General features: G+C 36.7%; 1 pseudogene; it reads right to left on the reverse strand.

The window, feature by feature from the left end:
* Window positions 1–3,153: 3,153 nt before the first annotated feature.
* LOC101837414 lies at window positions 3,154–3,783 on the reverse strand (annotated as a pseudogene).
* Window positions 3,784–10,880: the final 7,097 nt, after the last annotated feature.

Below are 10,880 nucleotides of genomic sequence, written 5' to 3' on the forward strand. Positions count from 1 at the left end.
ACTTCCCATTAACTTGTGCACACACAGTATGCAGACAATAGCTGTAAACATTTGACACAAACTAACAGAATAAGCTGCTAGTTTTATAACAGGGTCTATAGTATTTCCTTCAAATAGAAAACAAGTTGATTCCAGCAGTAACTCAATATAGTTGTGGAAACCCATAAAGCAAGTGCTATATGTTCTTTCTTCAGTTATGAAACACTTTTATTACTCTAAGTACCTCTGCACACTCAGATAAAAGGAATAACCTTGAAGGCAAAAGTGCTTGCCTTTCACAACACAATTAGATAACATAGGTCAATTTCAACATCAGCGTGTATCCCCACTATTTAGTAAATCAAAAATCATTTGAAACAGTAACATACTGAAATTAGTTGTAGTGTCTGTTGAAGTGTCAAACACTAAATTTCAACAATTAAAACTAAGGCTCTTGCTATCAAAATACACCTATAATTCCTAAATGGAATTATTAACCTAGAAAATTTGGGGCAAAGCTAAGTTTAATATTAACACACATTTCTTCTGTTTTGTTGCTATCATTGAACTTCCAAGGTACAAGCCTTTCAATAACTATTTGTTAATAAGCTTATGAACAACCGATGTGGTTACTGTATTTTAATGAGTCACCAATTTAGACATTTTGTTCAAAATGACTTAGAAATTTTGGAACAACATAGCTAATGGAGGCATCTATTTTTTAGCCTTTTAAGTGTCAGAGAATTCCAATCATTGAAAATAAAGCTTGTAAAACAAAACATTAAGGTTTGTTTATTCTGAAGGAAGAAAGAAGCTGAATATAATAAATGAAAAAATTGGCAATGAGATGCGTGACTCTCTTTTGAAATTGCATACTTGTTTTAATTAGTTCCTTAACCTTTCGAAAAATCATTGGATGAAGTGTCCGTTTACACTAGAAACATTTACATTATGGAGTAGGATGGAATTAAATTCAGAAAGATTATGATTGTGGAACATTTTAATTTGGCAAACATTCAAACTATTTTAAATATAGACAAGAGTTTTAATGAGTTCTTGGTATAGTAATAAAAGAGTTATATAAAAATATTTAAAAACCTCAGGAGAAAATGCAGTACCTAGAAAAATGTTTGGTTTATTACAATTATATATTACAATAATAAAAATGAAGAAATAACAGGTAGGATTGACCAACTACAGTTAAGAGAATTTCCTCTGTACTTAACCCTGAAGAAAGATTGTTTTCTCAAAGTGTGGACTTCAGACAGAAGAGTCAACTAAAGACTTACTTTTTTGAAATATATTTTTAAATACATTTCAAGCAAATGAGTTTTTCTGAATTAAATAGGTTTTTTTTTTAAAGAAAAGGGTGGTTATTTTTGCAGTAACATGGTTGTAGGATAAAGAGGTAGCACTGTCTCCTTTTCTTAACCACGTTTGCTTTTTCTTCTGCACACAGGTAGATAATGATTCAAAAACAAGCCAGAAGACTTACTCCAAATAAGTTTTATAGGCCACATATGGTCTCAATCATGAATGTCTTTCTTTTAAAAATGTAAAAAAAAGAAACATTTTAATTTGCCCCATACAAAAAAATACTAGGCTAAATTGGCCTGTGAGTGGTAGTCTTCTAACCCCTGGTATAAAATATCTACTGTATTCTGTTAGAGAAATTATTCTCTTGAGGCTTTTGATAGCTGTTGCCCAAAGTCAAGTAAAGAAGGACTTTATTTACAGCTGGGTGTGGCTGTGACAGAAGGAGGACTGGAGAGTCTCTGCTCATCCTTGACTCTCCCAGTTTGTCTACTCTCTCATTTCACAAGTTTGTTAACCAACAACTATATATCTTGTGTTAGCAAAATTTCAGTTATTTCTCTAAAAGAGTAATTCCTTCGGTTCTCCAAACCAGGAATTATTAGGTCTTAGTACTCATGTTGTAGGTGTGTCCAACATGTGGATGAGGATAGTTGTAAATTCAGCCTAACATAAAATCATAAAATTACTTTAAAAACATGATTTTTTTTGCAAATTCTAAAAAAAATGTTATGTCACAATATCAAAAGGTTGGACATAACGGCAAAATAAATCAAGATTAAACAGAGGGATCAAGGGAACTCATGAGTGATTTAGCTAACAATGATAACCTTCTATCCCAAATTGACACATACTTAAGTCATAAACTACATGAAAAATATGTAGTTCTCCATAATAGATACATGATTCTTCCATAGGTTAAGTTTTTCTTTACTACTGTATCAATCCCAGGGCCTTGTGTGCTAAGCAAGCACTCAACACAGATACAGTTTGAGCCCAGATCTATCACACCCCAAATACCATCTTCCACTTCTCTAATCTGATGTCATATAAAATCTGGATCTAGGTATGGCTCTTCATTAACTATTTCAGCCATAAAATATTGCTACTACAAGCCATAATCCTAAGGCTGAGAAGCCGAGTTCAAGGCCAGCCTAGACTACAGAATGAGACCCTGTTTCAAAACAAAAAACACTACATTTTGAGGCAAATATTGCCACAGGAGCAATTTGCACTTTTTTAATCTCAGAAGGAATTGTTGGAGCCTAGCCCCCACAGGGACTCTGAGGTGTTTGTCAGCTGATAGCCACAGGTGTATCCTGTTTTCTAGTCCTGGTTTACTGCCCCCGCATTGCCCCACTGATATCAACGTCTAGTAAGAGGAAAACAAGATCTTTTCCACCTGGGGTTTTTCTAGTGTGTTATATAAGACTGCTCCCTCCTACAAGGGAGAGATCTCTTAGCACTTGCAAAATAAAGACACTTATTACTACAAACAGCTAGACATCTGTTCTTTCTTTTGATACCTTGGAGTTGCTTGTGGCACTGGTGCTGGAGGAATGATCATGTTTCCTTCCAGATGTTAGCTTTCTGAATCTGGCTAATTATACAAAGTGAGAGACTTTTTTAAAACAGCCAGAAGAGCACAGGGTTTCAGTACTAAAATAGAAAGGTTACCCTAATTTCAAATCTTTGGTAAAGATACTAACTGGAATTGATTACCCACACCACCAAACATGGCACATTTTTTAGTTACAAGTGATTGCGATTTTCCTTTTGCACATGTAAATGGAGGGTAAAGCTTTAGGAAATTTTGGGAAATAGAGTAGACTCAGCTCTCTTAAATATACAGATGCACAATCAATTCATGGGAGGAAGGAACAGAGTAGCCGAGGTTATGACTTGCATTCCACTGTCTGTGTCCTTTTTTTTTTCCTTCTCCTTGCGCTCCTGCTCGGCTAGTTTGTCCTTCTCCCTCTGAAGTTTGTCCTGTTCCTTCTTCCTTTGGGACTAATCCCCGAAGATAGTCTTGTTCCAATTTCTGAGCATTTAGAACATCTTCCACTTTGGTGTTTCAGAACAGAGCTTTATCAGAACCGACATTTGTTGTCGAGGCCCGGATCATCTTTCTCATCTGCTTCAGTCTTCTTCTGTCACGTCAACATACTTGGCCAGCAGGGCTGCTTTCCTCTGCCTCTCCTCTTCAGACACCCTCCTGGGCTTCACTACCATCTGTGCCTGCTTCTCAACCAAGGTGGCAATGGCCTGGACCTGATCTCCTTTTTCTGCTTTGGTAGTGACAGTTTGCGATTCTGTCCATCGTTCCACAATTTCCCTACAGTTATCAAGGAGGGAATTTTCTTCCAGGAAAGCAGAGAGGATACTCTGCAGGGCGTCCAAGTTTTCATCCTCCTCCTGGAGGACGCCAAGAATGTAAGGGCCTTACATGGCTCGGTCCACTGCCAGAGCCTCCAATCATCCCTCCAGCCAGTGAAAGACCCCAGGCCGGGGGACTTTCACGGGAGGGAGACCCGAACCCAAGGAACAACGAGACCACGAGCTTGGATGCAACAGCAAGAGGCTTTATTTACACACGGGTACCCGGGCGTCTCAGTCTTGGGGGGCTGAGCGCGCCGAGCTGGGGACTTAGGGGTTCTTTTATAGCAAAAAGCGCAGTACAGAAGCAAGAAGCCTAGTTACAGGACCCTGATTGGGCAATTTAAATGAGGCTGGGGCTCAGAACGAGGGCAATTGAGGTTTTGCTTGGAACTCAAGTCTCGGCCTTGGCCCTATCTGAGGAACAATAGGTTTCTATGTGGCTATGCAGACAGCAGACACCTGTGCCCCTGCCTGGACAGAGTTCCCTTCTGATAGTAGTGACTACTCAGCCATGAAGACCTTGAGCTGAGCTCCCTTCTGATAAAAAAATGACTATTCAGCTGAGCTGTGGGGGAAACGGAATTTTCCATAAGCCTCAGCTGCCTCTGTGTAGGCTGGGCCAGGGTCTTTCACCAGGATCCAAAACCCCCACTGTTGCTGCGAAGTGCCACACCCTTAAGATGGTGCTAGCTTCCACCTTCTGCTAGCCTGACAGCAAGTGCTCTCTGTGATAAACAACTCCTTATTTGGTCAAGGCTGGATATCAGGCTTGCTTCCTCGTTTGTGGACCTAATCTGCTGTCGCCAAAGGCCTTTTTAAGCTATGGGCGGGCACTCCCTGGGGAGAAGAAGACTGTTTCAAGGTTCCTGAATAAACTGCTTGGAGAAGAGTTCCCAAGTCGCATCTTTGCAGGTCGAGGCAGTCGCAATAGAGCTGGGCGTTGGTGGCACACACCTTTAATCCCAGCATTGGAGAGGCAGAGAAAGGCAGATCTCTGTGAATTAGAGGCCAGCCTGGTCTACAGAAGGAGTGCCAGGATAGGCTCCCAAGATGCACAAAGAAACCCTGTCTCAAAAAAAATATTAGTAGAAAAGCATATATAGATAAACAAATACATGAAAATATTTATAAAAGGATAATAATTCTGTTTTCCTTATATCTTAACTTTAAAAAATGCTATTTTATGTGTTTCAGACTTTACTTTCTTTGAATTTAAAGTGTACACCTCTGTATATGTGATATAAAAGACATTCAACATTACTCAAATTATAAATTATTTTGTAACAGTGCATGTGTCAAATAATGAGTTTACAAATATATAGACCTAATAATTATTTCAAATACTATATAATTTAAAGCAGCTTTTTTATTCCACTCTCAAAAGTGTCTCAATATACATGATAAATCATATGATTTTACCATGTATAATGTTTGGTCAAGTGTTGTAGTGATTATAATATTTGTATAGTAAGAAAGGTCTGGTTCAGAGTTATTTACAATTAAAATTCAGGTTTATATATGCAATAATTTATTTATAATTAGCTGCAATTACTTGAGACTTGTTCCCGGTGGTTTAAACTTTAACCAAATAGATGTAGAAAATAGGGCAGTAAAATAGGTATCCTTTCTATAAATCAAAGCTTAAATCAAAACTGACTAAACAAAGCAGAAACAGAAAAGAACATATATCCTGTTTCTTTTTTTAATGATATTTCTTTTTTTAATTTTAAATAGCTTGTTTTACATGTCAATCCCAGTTCCCTCTCCCTCCCCTCCTCCAGCATGCTCCCCCACCATCCCCCATTCCTCCCACCCTACTGCCAATTCCTTCTGCATAGGGGATAGCTAGAGTCTATCATTTCACTCAGGGTAGGATCCAGGCACTTCTCTAAGAGTCCAGGCAGGAGAACATCCCTCTTTGTGTTATGGACACACAATGTCTGTTAGTATTCAAGGGATAAACACTGATTCACTGCTCAGGACCCCATAGGTAGCCATGGCCTCCTCATTGACTCTCACATTCAGGGGGTCTGGATCGGTCCCATGCTTGCCTCCCAGCTGTCGGTCTGGGGTCCAAGAGCTCTCCCCTGTTTAGATCAGCTGTCTCTGCTGGTTTTGCCAGCCCATTATTTGCCAATTTTTCTCATCACTCCTCTCTCTCTGTTGCTGGGTATCCTGTTTCTAATTAACAAAACATGAAATCGTTAATTCATGATGCGGTGACCACTTCTGGTGATCTGAAATTTTTTCACAACATTTACTTAATTGTTTGGGTTTAGGAGGTACTGTCTTAGTGTCTAACATGCAATTCTAAAGCTTTATGTAGTTAATATCAAAGCAAAGAAAGAGTAGCAGAGACAGACAAGTGTCAGTCACCAAATGGCTGTGTCTGACAATGGAGAAGACTCCAAGACAAAGAACAGAAGCTCATGCACTTGAGAACCAAAGTTCGCAGGTTGGAGATCAGATATGTATGTGGTCATAATATCCTTCATCATTCGTACATTTTAATTCACACCCTCATTCTATTTTACGAGTCTAGCATCATGGATACTGAATGTAATGATTCTGTGTGTATGGTGTCACAGGAGATGCAAACATATCATCTCCTTTCCAAACTTGACATGTCTTCATAGAAAAGTCTGTATAAATTCTACCTTGTTAAAATAAAATAATAATAGATAACATTGGAAATAACAGCAAATATTTTCTAGACATTACTGGTCATACCTAGAATGTCTGGGGAATGACTTCATGTGGAAACGGGTACAAGAATGACTTGCCCTCAGAGCAATCATGAAAATAAATCAGTCTTTTCCACACATTTAATTGCTACACAACAGCCTAGTTACTGGTCTCTGGACTTATAGTGCCATTTTATCACAAACATAAAGTACATCCCAGTGCTTTGCTCATACTCCCATGATTTGTGCAGTCTAGAGAAAAACAATTATTTGATAATTAACACATTATAAAATATTATCATGTAATTAATTGAAGGAGAGGCAAATTATGACCAATAAGAGTCAATATATCTATATCTATTAAAATATGAAAATAGTATTAAGTAGATGCAGAGTTGAACTGGAAATTAATAGCAGAACAAATTGTTTTAAATATGTTACAATTAAACACTGTGCTTACCCTACTAGTACGTGATTAAATTAATTGACATTTATAAAGATTTCAAACCAAAAAGCTCATGAAAATATGGATGAAAATTTAAAGCATGTATCTTTTAAATCAATGTGAAGTATTCAAGAGCATACACATACCAGAACGAAGCATGTGTATGAACAATTTGAGTGATATATTTAAAAGTGGAAGACACAAACAAACCGTTATTAGAAATAATAGACTTAATTGGAGTAAATATACTGACACATTTGACTATACAATAGGTAATGGAGTGTTTCAGAAGTCTTGGGAGTATGAGAAACGTGAAATTACCAATAAGAATATATGGCACAGTAGTTTCAGAAGGGAAAAGAAAAAAAAGGAATGAATGTCCTCCTGTGGAAAAATCGAAATGAAAAAAATTTGACAAGATTAACATAAAATATTAAAATATAAACTCACAGAATTTAGAAAATGTGGTATTTCCTAGAGGATTGAAAATGTTAATTATGTACTCATTGTTACAAAACAAAAACACCAGAGAGTTTAAATAATCAATGTTACCAAATATTTTAGAAGTAACTACCATTCCTTCTATTTACCTTACTTCTGACCCTATAATGGCTAATACTTTGGATTTTTTATAAAATTTGAATAAACTGTTATCAAAATATGCAAAAAATCTTATCATTTATCCAATAAATGAAACAGGAGGATGATGTTGGCTAAGAAACTTAGTTCACATAATGACATAGAACATATGCAAATATTAAAATATTGCAATTGCATATTTTTTGTTTGTTTTTTTCAAGACATGATTTCTCTGTATTGTTTTGGAGACTGTCCTGAAACTTGCAGAGATCTGCCTGACTCTGCCTTCTGAACAATAGCATAAATTTGAAAGGATTCTACAAAGACAAGAACTAAAAAGCAGTTGAATATTACTCCATTCAATCCTTTCTAGGGAAGAAAGTGAAACTAAGTTGGTAGATGGATACATGTATGCCTCAAGTACAATATATGGAAAATCATCTCAAATGACTCGTCTAGATTTGGCAAAGACTCTTTGACAAAAGAAATATAATATTGTGAGTAATTTGGTTATATATGCATTGGGCACAAGTCACAATAAAGTACTCTAATTACCATCCTGATTTTTTCCATCATGAATTTCCAAAAGTATTTTGGTCATGACCACTGTAAAATACAACAGCAACCTGGCTGGCAAAACAGGAGTGGTTGCATAACCATGGCCCAGGTATCTCTGGAAGAAATCAACTATTCTCTGATTGCATTTAAAGCTTTCACCAAAGAATGGATCCCCTACAAGGTGATGTAAATCTGACCAAAAACCCCATGGCAAAAGAGGTTAGAGGACCCTAAAGGAACTTAGTATTTCCATTTATCTAAATCGTCATAGCTTCAAGCTGCCTGTCATATATGCATATTTATATTCACAGGCAAATGGTACTCTGGGTTGTGCCATTTTCTAATGAATAAAGGTAAATACATTTTCATTAATTTGACTGATAGTAGGAAGTAATTGATTGTGCTTAGCCCTGTAAAGGACACTTATCTTCCCCACCTGTAAGGCTCAGGTAACACTAGGGAAGAGGGAATGAAAATCTAAGGACTAGAAGTAGACAGTTGAAGTGGCAAAAGACATCTTCTATGAAATAAACAGAGTATTTTCCTTTTTACTCTTTTTAAAATTTTATTGTTTATTATTGCAGTCATAATTTCATACAAACAGTGATTACATGCATTATGTACACACAAGAATGGTACATCATCAGTCGAGCATGGCTGTATAGGGGCTCAGGATGCCCTACCCTGTAAAGAGAGGCCTTTTCTTTGAGAGAATGCCTTCCCGCCAGCCTGGTTCTAGAGCCACATCAATCCCAAATAAACACACAGGAAGCTATATTAATTATGCAGCTGTTGGCCTTGCTTGTTTCTTACTGGCTAGCTCTGACTTAAGTAATTACCCCATAATTGTTAATCTATGTATGTCTCTTACCGGAGAATAGTTCTGGGCTTCCTACCCCATGGCGGTTATATGTCGACTCTTTTGTGTTTCTCCTTCCCAGAGTCCTCCTGGACTCCTAGTCTCACCTATCTAGATTCCTATTGGCTCAACAGTACTTTATTGACAAATAACAGGCAAATAACAGGACTTCCCCAACATCTCCTCTTTTCTGTTTAAACAAAAGAAAGGTCTTAACTTTAATATAGTCAAATTATATAAAACAGAACAGCTATCATGCAAGAACACAGTTACAACATTTTGTGTATCAACATTTAACAAGATTTAAAGAAAATATCATCTATCTCATTCTTGTGAGTCCAAAGTCCTATATGTAGTTTATCTCTTATCATAACTAAGGAAAACTATAATTATAGCTATCTGTCTTCAACTCCATCAAAGACCACAGAAGGATAATATACAATCACTAGGATTGACAGAGATATCTTACTGTCTAGACAGTCACCCGAAGTTCCTCTGTAATGTTGGGGCATCCATCTTCAGCCCATAGGCCACAATGTGTCTGGAACACTTCTCAGCAAAGCAGGAAATTTCGAACTGTCCATCTGCATTGGCAGTCTGTCAGTCATTTTTCTGTGTCCTGCAGAAAGTCTGGTAGACTCTTTCATGAAGCAGGAACCCTGTAAGACTGAGTTCAGCAGTCACTTTCCTGTGGGTCCTGCATGTCCAGATTATACAACAACAGTCAAGCAGTACAGTCAAGAGCAGTTTCTTGCCCAAATGGCTAATCTTGCCATGTTGAAAGTAAACTCCATAACGAGTTTCTTCGATGCCCATCTTCCTCTCAGACATAATTGGTGCTGCCAGGAGCAGACATTTCTCATTGTCAAGAAAAACCATAAACCATTTTAAATGCCATTTTCTGAAGGCCTTTGAGAGGTTTGAAGACTGTTTATCTGTCTGAAATACATCTCTATCTATCTAGAAAACCTAACTTACCTAACTATAAGTTCTGACTATTATAAGTAACTATCTATAGTATTCAATTATGCATTACATTAAAAGATCAATATAAGCACAATACTTAATTAAGAGGAGAAATATACATATCACAAAATTGACCTTGAATTTGTATCAATAAATGAAAAACCATACCCATACCATAATTCCCCTTTTTACCATTAAAAGGAGATTGGCTGTGATCATTAACCAATTATAAACAATCCCATTTAAATGAAAACAAATTATAAACAAGATGGGAATTAGGACGTCGCTCATTCCAAACTGCTTCATGCTGGAAGGGGGCGCTGTTCATACCATGGGGATCATGACAAAACTCAGAAACCTCTATAAGTCCTTATTTTCGTGGTCTGTAAAGCTGTATCATCTTAGCTGTTTCAGTTATTGGAACACGTGGTCCATTGCTTCCGGGGGTCTTGGTTCGTCAAACCACAGAAGCCTGGAAGGAATCCTCAGCTTTTCATTTTCTGTAGAAACTTAAGCAAAAACTCCTTTTCCGAGTAACATATCCCTATACTTAAATTTTGAAGTCAAGGCATTTTTCAAAAGATAGAAGTTGGATTAATTCAGCAGCATTTATAATCAAGTGTACTTTAGCAGCTGTTCCTTCCTTAGCAATCAAAAAACTGCAAAACACAATAGCATACAGTATCCAGACTCTGTGTATTTTCCATCTTTATGTGGCTTATTTATTTATCTATTATTATTTTATTTATTTTACTTTTATTCATTGGATATTGATTATGGGAGATGGGGAATGTATAATTTCCTTCAGTGTGCTACTTTAGTAAGCTCAATAAATGAATTGAGATTTTTATATTTTAGAATCTATGTGTGTGTGTGTGTGTGTGTGTGTGTATTTTCATATCTAAGACTTAACTCAGGATCTTATGAATGATGCTAGGCAAATTTCAAATGCTAAATTAAAATTCGTTCTTAAATTCATATTTTTAGAGTTTCATGCTAGGTTTTATATTTGGAGAATCAGTCATGTCGGCAAGTTTAGAATCAATTTATTCACTTTTTGTTAAATTCTGTATGCTCTGTATTTTAGTCATTTACTAATTTATCTATCGTTTTAAAA

Source organism: Mesocricetus auratus, unplaced genomic scaffold (genome assembly GCF_017639785.1).
Source record: "Mesocricetus auratus isolate SY011 unplaced genomic scaffold, BCM_Maur_2.0 Super-Scaffold_100011, whole genome shotgun sequence".
NCBI classification, from domain to species: Eukaryota; Metazoa; Chordata; class Mammalia; order Rodentia; family Cricetidae; genus Mesocricetus; species Mesocricetus auratus.